The following is a 19,374-nucleotide window of genomic DNA, read 5'->3' as shown; positions in this document are numbered from 1 at the left end:
CACCTACATATGCAAACTAAGTGTTAGTTTTGACCACAAATTGCATATAAATCAAATACTAGCACATATATTTTCTACCAAATTACTAAACTCATAAATTAATCATTATACAAAGCATTGCAAGAGCTAATCTAGCAATGAGAGATGAAAGGACAAAGTTGCTAACCTTTGTGATCATTTGAATGGATGGGGGCCTTCAAATCTTGACAAATTTTGGGCAAAATATGTGATGAGCTCGAGAGGAAGAGGGGAAGAACAGAGAGGAGAGGGGAAGAACAGAGAGGAGAGGGGAAAGGGGAAGAACAGAGCGAGCTCGGGTGGACGAAGGGCTTATGTAGGACGACCTTTAGCACCGGTTCGTGCCATGAACCGGTACTAAAGGTGCTGGAGGGGCCTCGGACTGACAACATCCTGCCACCACTCACTTTAGTACCATCCTGCCACCACTCACTTTAGTACCGGTCCATCGCACGAACCGGTGCTAAAGGTCGGCCACGAACCGGTACTAATGAAAGCGGCTGGCTAGCCGTTGGAACCGGCACTAATGTGTGCATTAGTGCCGGCTCAAAAGCAAACTGGCACTAATGTGCTTGACATTTGACCATTTTTCTACTAGTGTGGTAGTGCATAAGAAAATCAAGAGAGAATAAGCCAACACCACGAGTCTGGTAAATAGAACATGCATTGTCCCCAAACCCTCCCGCTTGAACCTCCTAAATATAAAAGTCGGGCAGCACAAGGTGGTCGTTTGAGAATATCAAGGGGAAACACACAATCCGGCCACCCATATTTAGAACCAAGACATAGAGATTTAGCGAAAGCAGAAGAGAGGCGACGATCCGCCATCATGGCGTCCAATGGTTCGAATCGACACTAAAGGAAGCAAACGCTACTAGAAACTACATTATCATTAAGAAATGCTTAAACCCGCTAAGATCTAGTAACAACTACTAAATAATGGGTATCACTCACTTCTTTTTTCCATTCTGCATATCTATGATTTTATATTAATCTAGTTTTTAGGGAATTTTATACTACCCTAGTTTGGGTGGAAACTGACTCTGGCTAGGGATGAAAACGAAGTGAAAACGGACGGAACTTGATGCTGCCACGTTTGTTTTCATATTTGTTTTGAAAAGTGGGAAAAAAATACAAAAACCCCGGGAATGAAACCGGAGCGAATACGACACATACACGCAGACGAAATCGAGTGTTCACTGAAACCAAAGACCCTTGAACCGTAGAAAAACCACAATGAAACCAACAAAGTACAATTGAACTTCCGCAACACAAAAACTTGGAAGGTATCAAAATATTAAGATATGTTGTGTGTTAGAAGGGAGAGAGGGATTTGGTGGAATAGTTCATTGTATTGCTTGAGCCTCGTGGGCATATATATAGGAGTACATGATCTACTTGGAGTACAAGGCAAGCCAGAATATTTCCTAGTCTAACCTATGTTTTATAATACACTCACGTTTACTTAATATCCCCCCGCAGTCACAACGGCAGCGACGCAAACGGTGAGACTGGAGAAGAATCCGAAGGCAAGCCGACGGACACCCCCCCACAGTTGTAACGGACGACGCATCGCGGAGTCGTGGCTGGAGTGGAAACCAACAAGGTTGCTCAAGCAGGCGGTAGCCCTTTGTGCCGTTTGTCGATGTAGCCAAGAGCGTGGGTGGTGGAGCTGTGGTCGAGGTAGCCGTGCGAAGAATGCCGTGGTCGATGTCGAGTCGGGGTGACCGGTGTCGAGGAAGTCGTCGTGGAGCCGCGGGCGCAAGAGGGCGCCGAGTTAGCATGGGCGCAGTGGTGTCGAAGTAGGGGTGCGCCGGGAAGAAAATGTTGTTGACGACGCGTCGCGGCGGGTTTGCCAAGCCCGGGGGACACATCGTGGACGAAGGCACGCACCGGTGTTGCCAGCATCGGGCATGCGTAGACGGATGAAGACGAAGTTGACGAAGCGCCAACTAGGCTTGCCAGGCCCGGGGACATGTCGTGGATGAAGGCACGCATCGGTGTTGCCAGCACCGGGCATGCGTAGACGAGGGACCTGCACGAGTTGTACGCCATGTCGGAGAAGTCGGAGGGGCCAGCAGAGAAGAACTCGACGACGATTGCGGCGTCCATCGGCGCAGGGCCGATGTCACCAACGGTGGTCGGAGTAGACGAAGTGGTCGGGGTAGATGATGGCGACGCTGGCGACGGGCTGGTGCTTGGACGAAGACGAAGGGGGTGGACGGGCGGCGGCGGCGATTACGAAGGTAGCGGCGGCGGCGGCCAAAGAAGAGCGGCGGCGGCGGCCTGACGGCGGCGGCGGCGGCTAGGTTAGGAGTGCGGCGGCGGTGCTCGAAGTAGGCGAAGAACCCTGACAGCGTGACGAAGACCGGCGCGGACGGTGGCGTTCCCGCGCCAAGGAAGACGACGCGACGCATACCACGGGAGGTCGACGCGCGGTGACGGCGGAGCGGACCGCGGGCCGCGGCGCTACGGCCTGAAGGGGCGACGCAGCGGCGGCAGGCGGGTCGGGGCGACAGCGGGAAGACCTCTGGGTGGCGGCGGGGACCGCGGGCCGCGACGCTGCGGCCCGAAGGGGTGACACAACAGCGGTTCGCGAGTCGGTGCAACCGCGGGGACGGCCTCGGGGCGGCGGCGGGGACCGCATATCGCGACACTACGGCCCGAAGAGGCGATGCAGCGGCGACGCACGAGTCGATGCAGCCGCGAGAGAACCACGGGGCGGCGGCGCTGCGGCCCGATGGGGCGACGCAGCGGCAGCCCGATGCTCGATCGGTGGACAGGCGCGCTGAACTCGGGGACGATCTTCACGGGACCTGCGAAGGCGAGCGTAACCGACGGGCCAGGTCGGTCGCGCGGCATAGATGAGGCGGATCGCGGCGGCGAGCGGGTGATCAAGCCGATCGCGCGCGAGGTCGGGAAGCCGCTCGGTGGAGGCGTGGTGGCGGCGGAGTCCGAGATGAAGCCGGAGACGACAGACGGCGTGGGACGTCATGCGGACGAGCTTGTCAGCACTGGCACCCGGGCTGCCAAAGCAACGCCGACGCCCGGGCAGCGAGGCCTGAGCGACCAACGGAGCAGCGGCGCCCGAGTTCAGGCAGCCGACGTGCCTGACGCAGCCGTCCCGACGCAGCCGAGGACGAGGCCGGCGAGGTAGATCGCCGGGCCGCCGTGCAGACGCGGCCGAGGCGGGTGATGTGGATCGACGGGCGGGCCGGCGCGCGAGCGACGGCTATGATTGGCCGTCGCATGGCGCGAGGCCGCCGGGTCGGGGCGATGCAGGTGTCCCAGTCGGAGCAGGGCGGTGACGGCCGGCGCAGGGCGACGGGCGGACCGACGCGCGGACGGCGGCTGGCCCTGACGGGCCGCCTCGGCGTGCATGGCCGCCGGGTCGGAGAAGCGGCCGGCCGGTCGCGCAGGGGTCGGAGTAGAGGCGCTCGGGGTCGATGGCGGCGGTGGGCGACGCAAACCGATCAAGAATAGATCGGAAAACCAAAAAGAAACCGCGCGATCAAGATGACCGGCGGGAGAGAGAAAACCCCGGAGCAAGGCTCGGGGAAAAGACTCTCTAGGGCAGCCAGTCAACACGACCGGCGGACGAACCCTAGGTACGGGCGGCGCGGCCCCCGGCGGCGGTCATGGAGGCCGACCGCCCCGGGGGCGGCGCGCGGGTGCGGAAGCGGCGGCGGCTAGGGTTTAGGATCAACTTGCGATAGATACCATGTTAGAGGGGAGAGAGGGATTTGATGGAATAGTTCATTGTATTGCTTGAGCCTCGTGGGCATATATATAGGAGTACATGATCTACTTGGAGTACAAGGCAAGCCAGAATATTTCCTAGTCTAACCTATGTTTCCTAATACAATCACGTTTACTCAACATTGTGGATATATAATATGATATTCATTTGTGCATAAATATTCAATTGGCAACACAAAAACTTGGAAGGCATCAAACAACCAAACACTACAGCGCAAATCACAATAGTGTTCATACGGTCATACAGATCACACATCACTGTTTACATAGCTGACGACTTCAATAGTAGTATATATACTAGTACTGTATTGATAGTAGTATAGAAGTTAGGCCATATGGGCCACACGTTATGTACGTTATGTAGAGGGCCTAATAATTATGTGTTGTATTAATAGAAACGAAATATTCCATTTCCGCGCCTGTTCCATCGTAAAACGTTGTTCCGTTTCCATTTCTGTTTCCGCATACAAAATTCCAACTTCATTTCAGTTTTGCAAAATTCTGTGTTTTCTCTCTGTTTTTATTTTTCGCTAGAAAAACGAAAAGTTTCCACTCCATTTTTATCCCTACTCATGGCATTATAGTAGTTTTTTTTTCCACCGATGAACGGACGTTAGACCTTCTATTCACAAGCCCAGCTGCACAGATGTGCCGCATCTCGCCTAGCCAAAGTCAGCCTTTTGTTTGTTCTTGCTGGATAGCCCCGTAAAATAAAGAGTTTTTTTAAGGGAATTTCATACAACTCTAGTTTGGATGGAAACTGACTCGTGGCATTATAGTAGTTTTGTTCCAGTGACGAACGGGCGTTGGGCCTTTTGTTCACAAGCCCAGCTGCAGATATGTGTCGCATCTTGCCGAGCCCGAGTCAACCTTTTGTTTGTACCCGAAAAAAAAACTTTTGTTTGTTCTTGCTGGATAGCCTCGCCAAAAAGGAGTTTTGTATTACCTTTTTGTTCTTATACATGATCTATCTTCTCTCCTCCAAGGTGAGCATTATACTGTTGCTTATTGCTTATCTTTTTTTTAGGATGCTTAATGCTTATCTTGATGCAGCGAGGTGAGATGCATACATATGGATTAAGGTACCAATAAATGTTTTATTATTGCAGCCAGCTACCACTATCTGTTTCCCTTCCTCCTTTTCTAAAAGAAACAAAATCTGTTTCCCTTCCTGATATATGGTTTAGTTTGCTGGAACATGAACCTGAACCTGAACATAGCACTATTTCTGCCCCAATGTACACTCTGATGGATCCATTATACAAGTAGGAAGCAGGGAACTCTGGTCAGCTAGTGCCGCGTAATTGTACACAGATAACTCAGCATTACAGCTAGACCCAGGGTGGGGGGAAATGATGTGTCGGTTTTGCGGTCGAGGATTTGTTCTTTCTTTCCTGAGAAATTCTCAGGTGCACACCCGGCCAGAGATAGCTACATCCAAGAAAATCCTTTGACACGGTGCCCCTTGGGGAGTGGAAACTGTATCTGCACATATCGCCTAAATCACCGAGGGAGTGATGACACGAATCTGATCAATGTGGTAACCAATGTTGATGCTGCAGATGAGTAGGCTCAAAATTCACACCTATATTTACATCCTACTTCAGCTGCGCCTTTCTGCGTATCCTTTTGTGTCTTCTGCTAACTTTGCCCATATGCTAGGCTCCATGTATCGTCTTGTTTATTTCTTTTTTTTCGAAAAGGGGGATCTTGTTTATTTCTTGATAGTTGAGAACCGTTGGATTGTTTTTTCTTTTCGCATCTTGAACTGAGCCGCTTATCATTTTGTCCACAAGCGACCAAAGGTTCCAGACAGATACAAGGAGGAGATCGCTAATTCTGTTGTGTACACAGACCATGCATCTGGAGTCTCTGCAGGAAGATGCATATGTAAAACTGGGGGTTTGAATACTAATATGGGTAGAAGATTTAAATCATATATTTATGCCTGGCTACTTTAGTCTAGAACCAATTTGAGTAGTGATAACCAACCAACCTACTTGCTGCCGTCCAAGTTTAACTGTATCAACATATATATGTCATCATGTTTCTATAACACGCCTTTACCTATTTTCTATCATCTGGTTAACCAACTCGAATTCTTCTACTATTTTTTTCACAAACATAGTATACAATTACGTCAATTACAGCACATATAAGAGACATCCCCGGACAATAGAATTTGATTTGAGAAATAAGCACAAGGGGGCGGTGGCGCAGTTGGCTAGCGCGTAGGTCTCATAGCTAAAGTGAGTGATCCTGAGGTCGAGAGTTCGAGCCTCTCTCGCCCCATATTTTTTTTTTATGGTTTAAGTTATTTCAGTTTTGGCTCCTAGTTAAAATGTAACTAGATGATTCCCCGTAGGTCTCATAGCTAAAGTGAGTGAGCCTGAGGTCGAGAATTCGAGCCTCTCTCGCCCCATCTTTTTTTTTTGTTATGGATTTAAATTATTTCAGTTTTGGCTCCTAGTTAAAATGTAACTAGATGATTCCCCGCGCGTTGCCGCGGGAATTAAAGTTTAAAAAGTTTGCAAAAAAAGAACAAATTGGAAGGTAGCTTGTTACATGGGAAACACACACCTACTTGAGGACCCTCACCAACTGGTTACTTGAATGTGTGTTTGTTAAGTCCTTGCATGTTGCCTACCTATTCTGCTTCGTCCAATCTTGCGTAATATTATGCATTTGTTGGCATAGATACATGTGTGTCTTCTCCTTTACTTTGCCTCTAATTGTTGTAAGACTAATCAGCAACATGAAAAAAATCAGAACTATAATGATTATTAGTTATGGCTTGAATAGGGCATTCAGTAAGTAAGATGCCATTGATGATAAAGAGGACGTAAAATGCAACTATAATTCAAACATAGGACATGATATGATTGAATTAATGATGTCTGCAAGTACAACTTCGCTTAGAAACAAATTAGTATCGTATTGTTTTGTGCATACTTATGTCCAAAAGCTCGGAGAACAATCTTCCTCTTCCATTGGCTCCCTCTTCCCCTGCCGCTCCCGCGACGCGCCCCGCGCGCGCGTCTGGGGGCCAAGCTCCGCCGGCGGTCTACCGCTCCCCCCTTCGGCACTCGTCCTCCTCGCCGCCGCTGGAGGGCGTTCGCCGGGCGAAGCCCATGCGACGCCGGCCGCGGCGTGGCCTCGCTCTCCCTCCCCTGTTCGGGATCCCGGTGACGCGGGCGACGCTGCTCGTGCGGGCGCGGGGTCTGGCGAGGTCCCTGATGGCGGGGGCACGCGGATCCGGTGACTGGGCGGCTGGGAGGTGGCGGTGGCGGCGGGGGCTTGCCTGTGGTGACGTCAGCCGGCGGGATCTGGCCAGATCCGGCCCGTCGGACTCCAGGTGGGTCCCGTGGGGGCTGCTTCTCCTGGCGGCGCGTCTACTGTACTTTGGCGGCGGGGCTGGCGGGCGGAGGTGTGGCCGGTAGTCAGGTGCTCTGTCGGACCTTGGCTTGGTCCCGGCGAGGGGCGCGGGTCTGGGCAGCAGCCCGGCGTGGTGGCTGCTCTGGTCGTGGGCTTCGGCGGCGCGGGGAGGTATGGTGTGGCCTCCCTTCTGCTTCTTCGCCGACGTCGGTTCCGGTTGCAGCGACGGTTGGCTTCTTCGCCGGCGTCGGCTCGTTTGCAGGTGGGCTGTTTCGGCCTCGACCCCCCTCCTCGGCGGCGCCCGGGCGTTACTTTCGTCGAAGGGTTGGCCCTCTCCTAGCTGCGGTCCATCGCCAGTCTCGCGCCCGGTGCTGCAGGACTGAGCTCGTCCCGCGCCCGGCAGCAGGACCGAGCTCGTCTCGCGCCCGGCTGCAGGACCGTGCCCGTCTCGCGCCCGGTGCGGCAGGACGGGTCGATGGTGGCCAGTATTGGCCAGCCTATTGGGTCTCGGCAATGGGGGCCATCTAGGGGTGTGAAAGGCGGGACCTTTTCGCTCGTCTCTTTGGTTAGGTAGCGGCGGGTCTCAAGTGTGGGGGTGTCGAGGTCTTGGATGCCGGGGCGGCGGCCTTGGTGGTGGTAGCGCGGTGCTCGTGGGCAGAGCCCGTGGCTCGATGCTGCCCGGTGGCCATGGCCGTGTGGGCGGCGTGGTAGCCGGGGTGTGGTGTTCGGTGGCGGTGAATATTGGCCGGGGTGAAAACCTGCTCTGTCTTCGGACGGACCGACGGCGACGAAGCTCGTTCTCTTCTTGAAGGTGTCGTCGCAGCTCTCATTGCCTGTGGTGTTGCTCCAGGGAAAACTCTGATCCTTGGATCGGGCGGTGGCGGCGCTCCGGTGTCATAACCTTCCTGAAGGCGCCGCCTTAGAGCTCATGGTTCGTCATATGCGGCTTCATCTCTAGGCGGTGACATGTTCACGGTTGGAGTCCCTGGTTACTCTTGTAGTGCTAGGGATGGTGTTGTTGCGCGCAGCGCCTATGTACCCTGCCTTGGGTGTGTGCGTGTGTTGTGGTGGCGTGCCATGGTTGTTGTTGATCATTGCTTTATATATAAAGCGGGGCGAAAGCCTTTTTCAGTAATAAAAGAGGCTCACTTGGCATAAATTTCATAATGCTCTGCTTTGAAGGATTCATACTAACTTCCTATGTATAAAACATATTGACAATGAGAAGAACATCTCTAACATTTTTTGAACATAACAGGTATGTTACAGAAACTGTACTACCAAAATAATTTTTGGTTTTGTTACATGATCCACAATAGTCTTTAAATCAGATTCAAAAGTAAATGACTAAAAAATTGGATATGTAGAAATGCCATGACGAAAATGTGATTAGCATTAATTATATCACAAAGATTGCATTGGTTCATCTGACTTGCAACCTGTTTGTATTTTCATTGAATACCTTTTTGACATGACAAAACAATTATCTGCAAAATCAACATGAGAATAGAGGGTTAATTTTAGCACACTAATGTGGCCTCGAGATGTAGGTATTGTTGCTCAAATCGAAACAAACCATTGTACTGGCCAAGGAGTCGGTGGGTTCGATCGAGGCGCTAGGGGGTGAGCTAGGAGCGGCTCTGGAGGCGCCAGGGCCGGCGTCCAAGGCCAAGTGTTCGAGGGCGACTCCGGTGGCGACCCGGGCTCCTAGCGTGCGCGCCAAGGCCAAGCTTGGGGACATGTCCTCTTTGGAAAGCGCCAAGCTCCGTGCTGCTGACAATAACATGGACGTGACAGGTAATCCTACCCCCTCTTTCAAGATCTTGAATGCCTTCTCTGACGCTCATCTTGCTGAGATTCTTCACGATAGTGGCGTAGCGCTAGATTCCTCTCCTTTGGATATCATTTCCTTAGTTCGCGCGCGTGAAGATGCTCAGGCCGCTCTCGCGGCTGCTGCCGCCCGCTGTGCGGCTGAGCAGTCCGTGGACGGCCAGGTCGCAGTACCAGTAGGGGCTGGTGCAGACGCTCTGCCCACCGAGGGAGACGAGGACGGGGTGGCCTCGGACTTGCCTTCTTCCAGCCGTGCGCCGGCAAGGAAGCGTGTGGCCAAGGCGGTGAGCTCCCGTGGAGTTCGCCTGCGCAATCGGGTTATTTGATGCGGTACATTTTCTAGAATATACGCGGATGCGGCCATGGGGGGCGGCGTACGCAGCTCAGAGAGTATATGTCCAAAGAACACATAGACTTTGTAGCGCTCCAAGAGACTATTAAGGTTGATTTCACGTTAGAGATCTTTTGGTGTATGATCCTCTCCAGCGTTTCGATTGGTTCTGGACCCCTTCCTTGGGTCTTTCTGGAGGCCAACTGATGGGCTGTAATAAAGATATTTGCCATGTAATTTCGTGGGAGCCTGGTATGTTTTATATTGCAGCTACCGTTCGTCACCGGGTATCCCAGGCTACTTGGGTGATTGTAAGTGTATACGGGCCGGCGGACCACGCGAGGTCTGCTGATTTCTTGGCGGAAATCACAACCCTGGTCGGGGCCAAACGAGCGGCCAACCTGCTTGTTGTTGTGGGCGGGGACTTTAACTTGATCCGCTCGGGGGCGGACAAGAACAATGGCAACATAGGCTGGGCTAGGGTGTCCCTTTTTAACAATGCAATTGCGGCCGCTGCTCTTAGGGAAATTGCGCGTACAGGTGCAAGATATACTTGGACTAACAAACAACGGGCTCCAGTTCGCTGTGTTCTCGACCGAGTTTTCTGTTCAAGTGATTGGGAGGCCCTGTTCCCCCTTTATACCTTAGTGGCCGAGACGCGCATAGGTTCAGATCATGTCCCTCTTATTCTGAGGGGAGGACAGTATGCGCCGCAGTCGTAGATTTTTCTTCGAGACGGCGTGGTTCGAACACGAGGGTTTCTGCCAATTGGTCACGAACCGTTGGACCTTGATTGGTAACCAGGTGGGGTGCCAACAAGGACTAGTAGAGTTCTGGTCCTCTGCGGCTGCGGCCTTGCGGGCTTTCCTCAGGGGTTGGGGGGCCAACCATGGTAGCGAGTCCAAAAGGGAAAGGGAACGCATTGTGGAAGAAATCGCGCGTCTTGACGCGCAGGCCGATGTTAGACCTTTCTCTGGCGTCGAATGGGAGCACCGCTACTCCCTGGAAAACCAGGTCTTGGCTATCCTTAGAGCGGAGGAGGAGTACTGGCGTCGTAGGGGCGGCGTCAAGTGGGTCATGAAAGGTGACGCCAACACTGGTTACTTCCACGCGTACGCCAACGGCCGTAAACGCAAGAGTACAATCCTAAGACTCCAGTCGGAGCACGGGACTCTGGTTTCCCAATCTGAAATCGTTAAGCACATCTTCGATTTCTCTGTAGAGCTATTGGGAACAGCCGAAGCGAAAGTTTTAAGTCTTAGGGAAGACTTATGGGGCCCGGCGGAGCGTGTGTCTCAACAGGAAAATGACGCCCTAATGGTGTCCTTTACACCTCAAGAGATTGACTTAGCGCTAGCTGGTATGAAGAACGACACGGCTCCAGGCCCGGATGGCTGGCCGGTAGAGTTTTTCAAAAGGTTTTGGCCGCTCCTTAGAGACCTTTTCCAAGCTATTATTAACGGCTTTGCCCTTGGTACGGCTGACCTTTCGAGACTCAATTATGGGGCGATTTGTCTGATCCCCAAGGTCAAAGGGGCGGATTCAATCAAGTTGTTCCGTCCGATCACGCTCATAAACGTCCCTTTCAAGCTATGCGCCAAAGCTTACGCCTCTAGGTTAGCGCCGGTTGCCCGACGAGTAATCCATAAGAGCCAAACCGCTTTCCTTAAAGGTAGAAACATTCTTGAAGGGCCTATTGCTCTCACGGAGATAATCCACGAGTTAAAACGAACACGTGGACGGGGCTTATCCTCAAGCTTGATTTTGAAAAAGCATACGACCGCGTAAATTGGGAGTTCGTGCGGGAGGTCCTCCTCAAAAAGGGTTTTGAGGCAGGGTTCGTTCACCGGATCATGCATCTGATCTCGAGTGGCAACACCTCGATTATTGTCAACGGCGAAATGGGGAAATTTTTCCGTAATAGGAAAGGGTTAAGACAGGGCGATCCCATCTCCCCACTCGTCTTTAACTTTGTGGCTGACGCATTGGCAGCTATGTTGTCCAAGGCCAGGGAGGCCGGTCAAGTTAAGGGACTCGTCCCACACCTCATCCCGGGTGGTGTGACTCATTTACAATATGCTGACGATACCTTGCTTCTGTTTAAGCCCGACGACCATAGTATCGCATCGATTAAGCTTTTGTTACTTGCCTTTGAGATCCTATCCGGACTCAAAATAAATTTTCTTAAAAGCGAGGTCATTACCATGGGGATGGACGACCATCGAAGCTTTCGAGTCGCAAATCTACTTAATTGTAAGCTTGGGAGCTTTCCGATTAAGTACCTGGGGCTTCCTATATCTCACCGCAAACTCTCGATTTTAGAGTGGGAGCCTCTGTATGGGAAAGTGGCCAATAGGGTAAGCCCGTGGCGAGGGCGGTTTATGTCTTCTGCGGCGAGGCTCATTTTAACTAACTCGAGCCTCTCTTCCCTTCCCCTATTCACTATGGGGATGTTCTTACTAGCCGATGGCGTGCACGCTAAGCTAGACACACCGCGATCCCGGTTCTTTTGGGAAGGACCTGGCATCAAGCGGAAATACCACCTGGTAAAGTGGGTGGCTGTTTCTAGGCCAAAATTTTTTGGAGGATTGGGAATCCTAAACTCCAAACTAATGAACGTCGCCCTCCTGTCCAAATGGTGGTGGCGACTTGCCCAAAACGAGACGAGTCTCTAGGCTCAGTTGCTAAAAGCCAAGTATTTCCTGAATGGGAATCCCTTCAGAGCCTCGGCCAACGGCTCCGTGTTTTGGAAAGGGATCCAAGCGCTCCGGCCCGCATTTGCTATTGGGGCCAAATTTCAGATTAACAATGGCCAATCCACTCGGTTTTGGCTGGATCATTGGCTGGGCGCCTCTCCCCTTTGGCAAAGTCACCCCAACTTATTTCGGATCGCCACTAACTTCAACATCTTAGTGGGGGAGGCAGCTCGTACTGACCCTCCAGCGATTCACTTTATGCGGGCCCTTTCCAACGCCGAACGAGAGTCATGGGACGGCCTAGTTCATCAAATTGGTGCCAACCATCTAGGGACGGGCGATGATTCGGTACAATGGAGCTTGACAGCTTCCCGGAAATTCTCGGTTAAGTCCTTATACAACAAGCTAACTGAAGGGACAACGCTTGATATAGCTAGGGGGCTGTGGAAGGCAGGCCTGCCCCTGAAGATTAAAATCTTCATGTGGCAAATGTACAGGAATAGGCTGCCCACGTCGGATAATGTGGCCAGGCGTAACGGTTCGGCTGATGGTACTTGCACTGTGTGCGGCCTAGGTGAAGATGCAAACCACGTCTTTTTTAGATGCCACCTGGCCAGGTTCGCGTGGAGTGCAGTTAGGGAAGCTTTCCACACGAACTGGAACCCAGCCTCGGGGAATGACTTGATATCCATCCTCAAATCCACGAGAGGGACCAGTAGTAGAATCGCTTGGCGTTGCGTAGGGGCGCTACTCTGGGCTATTTGGACGACGCGCAATAAAATTACGATAGAGAAAAAATTCTCTAACCAACCCGCGGATGTGATCTTCAAATGCCATCTTTTTTTTACAGACGTGGACTCCGCTGGGGAAGGAGCGCGATGCTGAGCGCATGTCGGAGGCCATGGCGCGCATCAAGACTATCCAGGTGATGGCTAGACAAGACCCGCCGAGTCGATGAAGCTTTTGGAGTCTTTTAGAGGATGATTTATGTTAGCTAGGTCTTCAGCGTTGGATGTTATGGCTGGTTGTATTGATGCCTTCGCGTTGAACCTTCTTTTTGTTTCGATGCTGTCCTAGACCGAACCGTTTCTTTTGCTTCTCCTTAGTTGTAACCTGTTGAACCTGGTGCCTGAGGGCTTTATTAATTTAAAGCCGGACGCGTCTAGCGTCTTCGTTTCAAAAAAAAAAACCATTGTAAGAAAGGTAAAAGAATAATCAGTGTCCATCCAAAATGAATCTAAATGAACTGCAGTCGCATGAACCAACCAACCAAATAGAATTTAGTGTGTGACAGAGGCTTGCCTACGATGCAGACGAACGACTGAATCATGTGAAGGTCTGGAAATGAAAGGGGAAGCCGAGTAGCTAAGTGTAAGAATCTCCCCTTTCCGTAGCCTGCACCAAAGGTCAGGAATCTCTCACATTACAGCCTCACTTGAAGCCTAGCTAGCCTTTAATTGTGAATCTGCAAAATACGAAAATGCATGATGATCTTCTCCTTTCCAAAGCGTGAATACTCCAATGCCACCTGCAATGACCTGCGAAATGTTGAGGAAGCTTTCCCACCAGCCGCATCAGAGTAAAATAGTTGGTCCCTTGTCAACCTATTCCAGTCGAACAGTTATTTTCCTATTTCCTTGTTTACAGTCAATGTACTAATACTAATTGCATACTGAAAAACAAAATCCTAAGTAGGAGGAAGGAAGGACGAAGTTTGGAGCCAGTACCATTGCCTTTTTCGTGGCAACAAAGCTGAGGTCACGTCCGCCTCTGCCGCGTTCCGGCGATCACAGAGAGCGCAGTGTCGGCACGCCCCGTCCCTGCGCGGTTGAGGTGGAACACCACACGGTCGTCGGTGCGAAAGAAGGCCTGCTCGTCAACCTCCACGGCCAGCGCACGCGCCTCGCGACAGTGGACATGGTGGAGATGCCACCCATGGCACTCGGTGAGGTGTTGTTGAAGTCGCCCAGGGGCGGAGCCAGGATTTGAACATGAGGGGGGCGAGACACCATTGTTGACGCAAACGACAAAAATATCACAATATATTAAGTCTTACAATAGCATCCAGATAATTCATAAAATTATTGTTTGAACTATAAAAATATATTATTATTAGTAATATTGTTGGAGCTTATAGTTGAACCAATTGGTTTGAAAAAGGATTTACCCCATTTGTTGTTGATATCTTCCGCTTCATCTTTGACTAGTACAAATAGACACATAATTACTAGACTTATTTACTTTTTATAAGAAACATTAATTAAGCAGATTCAGCTCATAATTTATCAAAAAAATCCCACTCCCTCTGTTTTAAAATAATTGAAGCTCTAAATTTATTCTAAGTTAAACTTCTTCAAGTTCTACCAAGTTTGTAGAAAAATATATCAATATTTGAAACACCATAGTTTTATTAGAATCTTTAAAAAATGCATACTATGTATATTTAGTTTTGTAGATCTTACCATATTTTTCTATAAACATGATTAAACTTAACTTAGTTTTACTTAGGAAAAACGTAGAGCTCTAGTTATTTTTAAACAGAGAGAGTAATAACTACTACTTCCTCCATTCTTAAATATAAGTCTCCGTAGAAATTTCATCAAAATGAGTGAATCTATACTCTAAAATACATCTATATATATTTGTATGTGGTCCATAGTGAAATTAGTACGAAGACTTATATTTAGGAACGGAGGGAGTATCAGTGTAATATACCTGCATCTATTCTGCTCACCCGAGATCTAGCCATATTTGACCCGGCTGCGTCGAGCCGTCCGCCCATGCCCGTGCGTCGACAGCGTACTGCAAATCAGTGGTTGCCGGTGTTGTTGTCGTGTCGAGTAGCGGCCAGCGCCAATGGCAAACACCCTAGACCCTAGCAGGACACGCTGACGACAAGTGGCGGCGGCGAAGAACAACCTAGCAGAAGTGCAGAACACGCATGTACGTACTGATGGATTAGGCACTGGGCCGTGGTAAGATAATAACCAGCCACCGTCGTACATGGATTATTGGGTGGGCTATTCTCTTTTGGTGTTGGTCCAGTTAATTGTCTATATATGGGCTTATGTTACGCTAAAAAAAAGGGCTAATTATGTAATTAGCTGCGGCTGTTAGGGCATATAATACGCACTACTTGCTATAAATGTTGAGGGGGGCGAGCGATTGGCAGGGGTCTGACGGAAAAAAATCTGGTACGACCGGGTCGTACGCATGCAAGCGTGAGACCAGCCCGAGCGCTTGACATTTGGCAGTACAAATCTCAAAGCACGCAGCATTACCTTATCCAAACAAGAGACCAGATCAATCGTAAAATATCTAATCCCTATAATGCCAGATGTCAAGCGCTCGGGCTGGTCTCACGCTTGCATATGTACGACCCGGTCGTACCAGATTTTTTTCCGGGTCTGACCCCTGCTCGCCCCTCCCTGTCTCGCCTGCGTTGCGGAAGAAGAATAAGATGCGTACACAACAGCGGACTGGGGCATAAGCAGGGCTCATACCGACAGGCACGTACGTGGTCCTCCTTGCCGTGCTGCTGCAGGACAGCAGGAACGTCGTCGAAGCCATCGGCTCCATGGCAGCGATGAAAGGCCAGATCCGTTGCCGCACGATGCTACAAAAAGGAGGCAGCACAATATAGTCCGAGATTAATAAGAGAAATCAAGGGGAGAATATTGAGGCTCCATTGGTGCACCTCGTAGATGGAATAGGAGACAAACCATCACGACCAACCCAGTTAAGAGGCTGTAGTAATTACGTGCGTGAAGCCGTGAAGTGGAGGAGAGATGTGAAACGCCAAGAGGCAAATCGGGAAGGAGGGAGGGCAGCACGGCCAAATGTTAATCAAAATTTTGTTAAAATGATTTTTTTATTGATGTGGATAGGCTGCATGTCAAGAGAAATAGGATAGTGAGGATGAATTATTTATGTATTATAGATATGTCTGAACTTGTTTAGACTCTCCTGTTGCTTAGCTCGTATGCAAACGGAACAACACCTAGAAAGGAAAAAACTTCAGGCCATGCTCCCACGGTTCTTGTACCAAATCCAGTCCTTGGTGCCTTCTTAAGTTCTTATGTTTTGCCGTCGAGTTAAATATATAACCCCATAGACATTCAGATTTCGACCACATCACCCCCTCAATTCAAAAACCGGGTACTTAATCCTCCAAACTTTGAAATAACGGACAAAACACCCCCAATGCACTGCTTAAGCGGTTCTGACGGTGGTTTTTGTGACGTTGCACGAACCAAGACAAAGAACACCGCTGCACCGGCCACACTAAGCGCACGCGCTCAGCCTCCTGTTAAAGAACTCAACTATAAATAACTATTAAATAAGTAGAACGTGGTGAAGTGCCATAAGGAAGGGGGGCATATGCCCCCTGTTCATGTTGATTTTTTGTTCTGCAAATAATTTTTTTTGTAATTTGTTTAATATGTAGATATATTGGGCCCTTAATTAAGTTGGGCCTTAGGCCGCCACACCTTTTGCCATGACCTAGGGCCGACACTGCCGTCCGAAAGCGATTCTGGGTGGATGGGTCAGCAAGGTGTGGTGTAGCCATGTAGGTACGGGAGGGGGCTCACGGGATGGGAATAGGGGAGTGGACAGATACGATGTGACAGTATCAATCTGGTAAGGTTGGATCTATAAAACAACGTTGGTTGACAGAGCTATCTTGACATTATAGGTGGGGCACAAGAGACGGTACCAAGAGCTGGAGAAGCACCTGGCCCTGTACTTGTGCTGATTGAGTTCGAGAGCACCGGTATTTATTGCATTAGGACAGGTCTTGCATTGCTAGAGCTTTTAGGAAGACGAGTAGCTCTCGAGTACGTTTCTGTTTCAGCCACTCCAAATGAGCGCGTTTCACCATGCTTCACCAACTGTTCCAAACTGGCATCCTTTCCTAAACTCAATGAACTAATTGAGAATTCTTCCCTGCCTGGGTGTGCCCTTAATGAATTGATCCGTTGGTGGCTATAGCGAGATCTGGGTCAGAGGCTATCTCCCCATCCCTCCGGCGAGGTAGCAATGAGCTATCAAACGCCAATAGAGGACAGATCCTGTTGTCCGTTTGTTTCAGCACCACAATCTTTGTTCGTTCATACAGCATCTAAATCAGCACTGGGAGCGGTTCCAGATACACTTTCAGGTGAAGTCACATCAGACGTTTTCGAGGATGTTCTTGCACATTGCTGGGGTATCGAAACCCGTGAAACCGGGGCTACTGCCATTACAATCTGATCGAAGGGATGGCATTAGGTAGACAACAACCTCTCTTGAGTGCCGCCTTGATGAGAGCCAGACACGCAAGGGTCCCGTGGCGCAGTTGGCTAGCGCGTAGGTCTCATAGCTAAAGCGAGTGATCCTGAGGTCGAGAGTTCGAGCCTCTCTCGTCCCATTTCTGTTTTTGCTCCTATATTTCCTGTAACCATCCTTTCTGGAATAAAATTATTCAACTTGCTGTTCCTAGCGCTGAATTTCAATTTTCTACCCTGTAGCAGGTCGGGTCTGGACGAATTCCTTGCAAATTGAAGCTGCCAAGAACAGCATTCCATCTTTTCTTCAGAACCAAACAAAGGACAACAACGTACACTACACAAGTCTTCGAAACACATACACGCTTGGTAACAGGAATTGACACATGACGCATGCATCCATATCAAAAATCAACGTAAGGGAGAAAATTTGAAACAAATCTCAGTTGTACATCACATGCTAGCGGGGTTCTGGTTATGAACCCCGCTAGCATGTGATGTTAACCATCATCCATCTTTCGCCAAAGAAACAAAATATAATTGAAAAAGTATCTTATGTATTTTTTCTCCTTTTGTATAATAATATATGGCTTTATTATTATGCATGTAGCTGTTGCATAAAGATTTGTGCACACATTAATTGCATCACATAAAGGCGGAAACAGTGACAAAAGATTCCAACGAAGACAAATATTTACAAGGATGGACAGTGAAATGGGAAACTAGACAAGGACGAAGATTTATTGCTGCATTATGTAGATGGCTCCTACAAGCAAAGATGATTTTCCTACTTGCTCCTTGTGACGATTTTTCTTCTGATTCATCCTCTTCTTAATTTTCTTCTCATCATAAGAAGGATATACGACTTGTATCCCTGTGTATACGTCCAAGCCTTTAAACATCGCAAACCAAAGATTGACATGATGATGATTGATTAAGTGAGGTGACCAGTATTTCATATGGCGACTTGGGTGATCCATGCATGCCAGCCGCCATTTTCCTGTCCAGGTATAGAGAAGGGAGGGATACCACGAAAAACATAGTCCTTCTTCCATGAGATAGTGTCGCCCCAAAAAAACTGAACAAAATTTGGCTATGTGCATCCTATGATGCAGAAGCCGAGAGTTATTGTTTTCTCTTGGAGCGCTTAGATCGGGTATATATAGTTGCCATTAATTAGCCACTTGCGCATATGGCATTCATCACTAGGTAGATGTTGCAAGATGATTCGCACAACCATCGCATCACAGAAACAATGACAAAAAGGCTCCAACAGGTACGCATACTTCCAAACGTCGACAGTGAAATGAGAATCCTGATAGCCGAGGACCAAGATTTGTTGCTGCATTTTGCAGATCGCTCCAACAAGCAAAGATGGTTTTTCTTCTGGTTCATATTATCTGTATAAGAAAGGAAAAAAAAAAGAGCTCCGGTGATCTGCTTACTCTTTTCGTCACATGACAATGGAGGTACCATGCAAGTCATATTCAGTTTGGGCAAATATCTAGAATGACAAAATGTACATTACAAAGAGGCCTATTAGCTCAGCTGGTTAGAGCGTCGTGCTAATAACGCGAAGGTCACAGGTTCGAGACCTGTATGGGCCAATTTGTTTTTTTTTACTCACTGGAAAATGCGAGAAAAAAAAAGAAATATTATTTGATGGCTTCGCCCGGGTTCGAACCGGAGACCTTCAGTGTGTTAGACTGACGTGATAACCAACTACACCACGAAACCTGGATGCAATATTTCCCGGGTTTATTATGCTAAGCGTACAGGATTTTCTTCAAGACAAACATACCATCATGTGCTGTTGGTTCACTATCTTTACAAGACGTGTTTCTTTACGTTTTCCATTGCAAGAAGTCACAACGTTTTATTCCAAGATTTATGGAGATAAACCCACAATAAATTATAGATTGATACTGATGAAAGCACATGGAATAGACGGCCAAACACACATGTCCAACATGAATACATGATGCTTTAGAAATCCCCTTCTACCATGATGTATCTAGGATAATAGTCATTAGTGAAAGAACAATAGTTATACAAACGAGTGAAGTGAACCCATCTCTAATACTCCAATGATTCTTAT

General features: G+C 49.3%; 1 long non-coding RNA gene and 3 other non-coding genes across 4 annotated transcripts; 3 read left to right on the top strand and 1 right to left on the bottom strand.

The window, feature by feature from the left end:
• Positions 1 to 5,982: 5,982 nt before the first annotated feature.
• Positions 5,983 to 6,069, top strand: TRNAM-CAU (transfer RNA methionine (anticodon CAU)). The gene is given in 2 exon segments: positions 5,983 to 6,020; positions 6,034 to 6,069. It is a non-coding gene; the product is annotated as a tRNA-Met (tRNA).
• Positions 6,070 to 6,725: 656 nt separating this feature from the next.
• On the top strand, positions 6,726 to 13,092 carry LOC141042577 (uncharacterized). The gene is made up of 3 exons (XR_012205813.1): positions 6,726 to 7,414; positions 8,703 to 8,949; positions 12,860 to 13,092. It is a non-coding gene; the product is annotated as an uncharacterized lncRNA (long non-coding RNA).
• A 5,717-nt stretch (positions 13,093 to 18,809) lies between these two features.
• Positions 18,810 to 18,883, top strand: TRNAI-AAU (transfer RNA isoleucine (anticodon AAU)). Its single transcript has one exon. It is a non-coding gene; the product is annotated as a tRNA-Ile (tRNA).
• A 56-nt stretch (positions 18,884 to 18,939) lies between these two features.
• TRNAV-AAC (transfer RNA valine (anticodon AAC)) lies at positions 18,940 to 19,013 on the bottom strand. The gene has a single exon. It is a non-coding gene; the product is annotated as a tRNA-Val (tRNA).
• Positions 19,014 to 19,374: the final 361 nt, after the last annotated feature.

The sequence above is a fragment of the Aegilops tauschii genome, chromosome 3, assembly GCF_002575655.3.
Source record: "Aegilops tauschii subsp. strangulata cultivar AL8/78 chromosome 3, Aet v6.0, whole genome shotgun sequence".
Taxonomy (NCBI): Eukaryota; Viridiplantae; Streptophyta; class Magnoliopsida; order Poales; family Poaceae; genus Aegilops; species Aegilops tauschii.
Note: the sequence above shows the minus strand (reverse complement) of the source record. Positions and strands in the feature narration are given on the sequence as shown.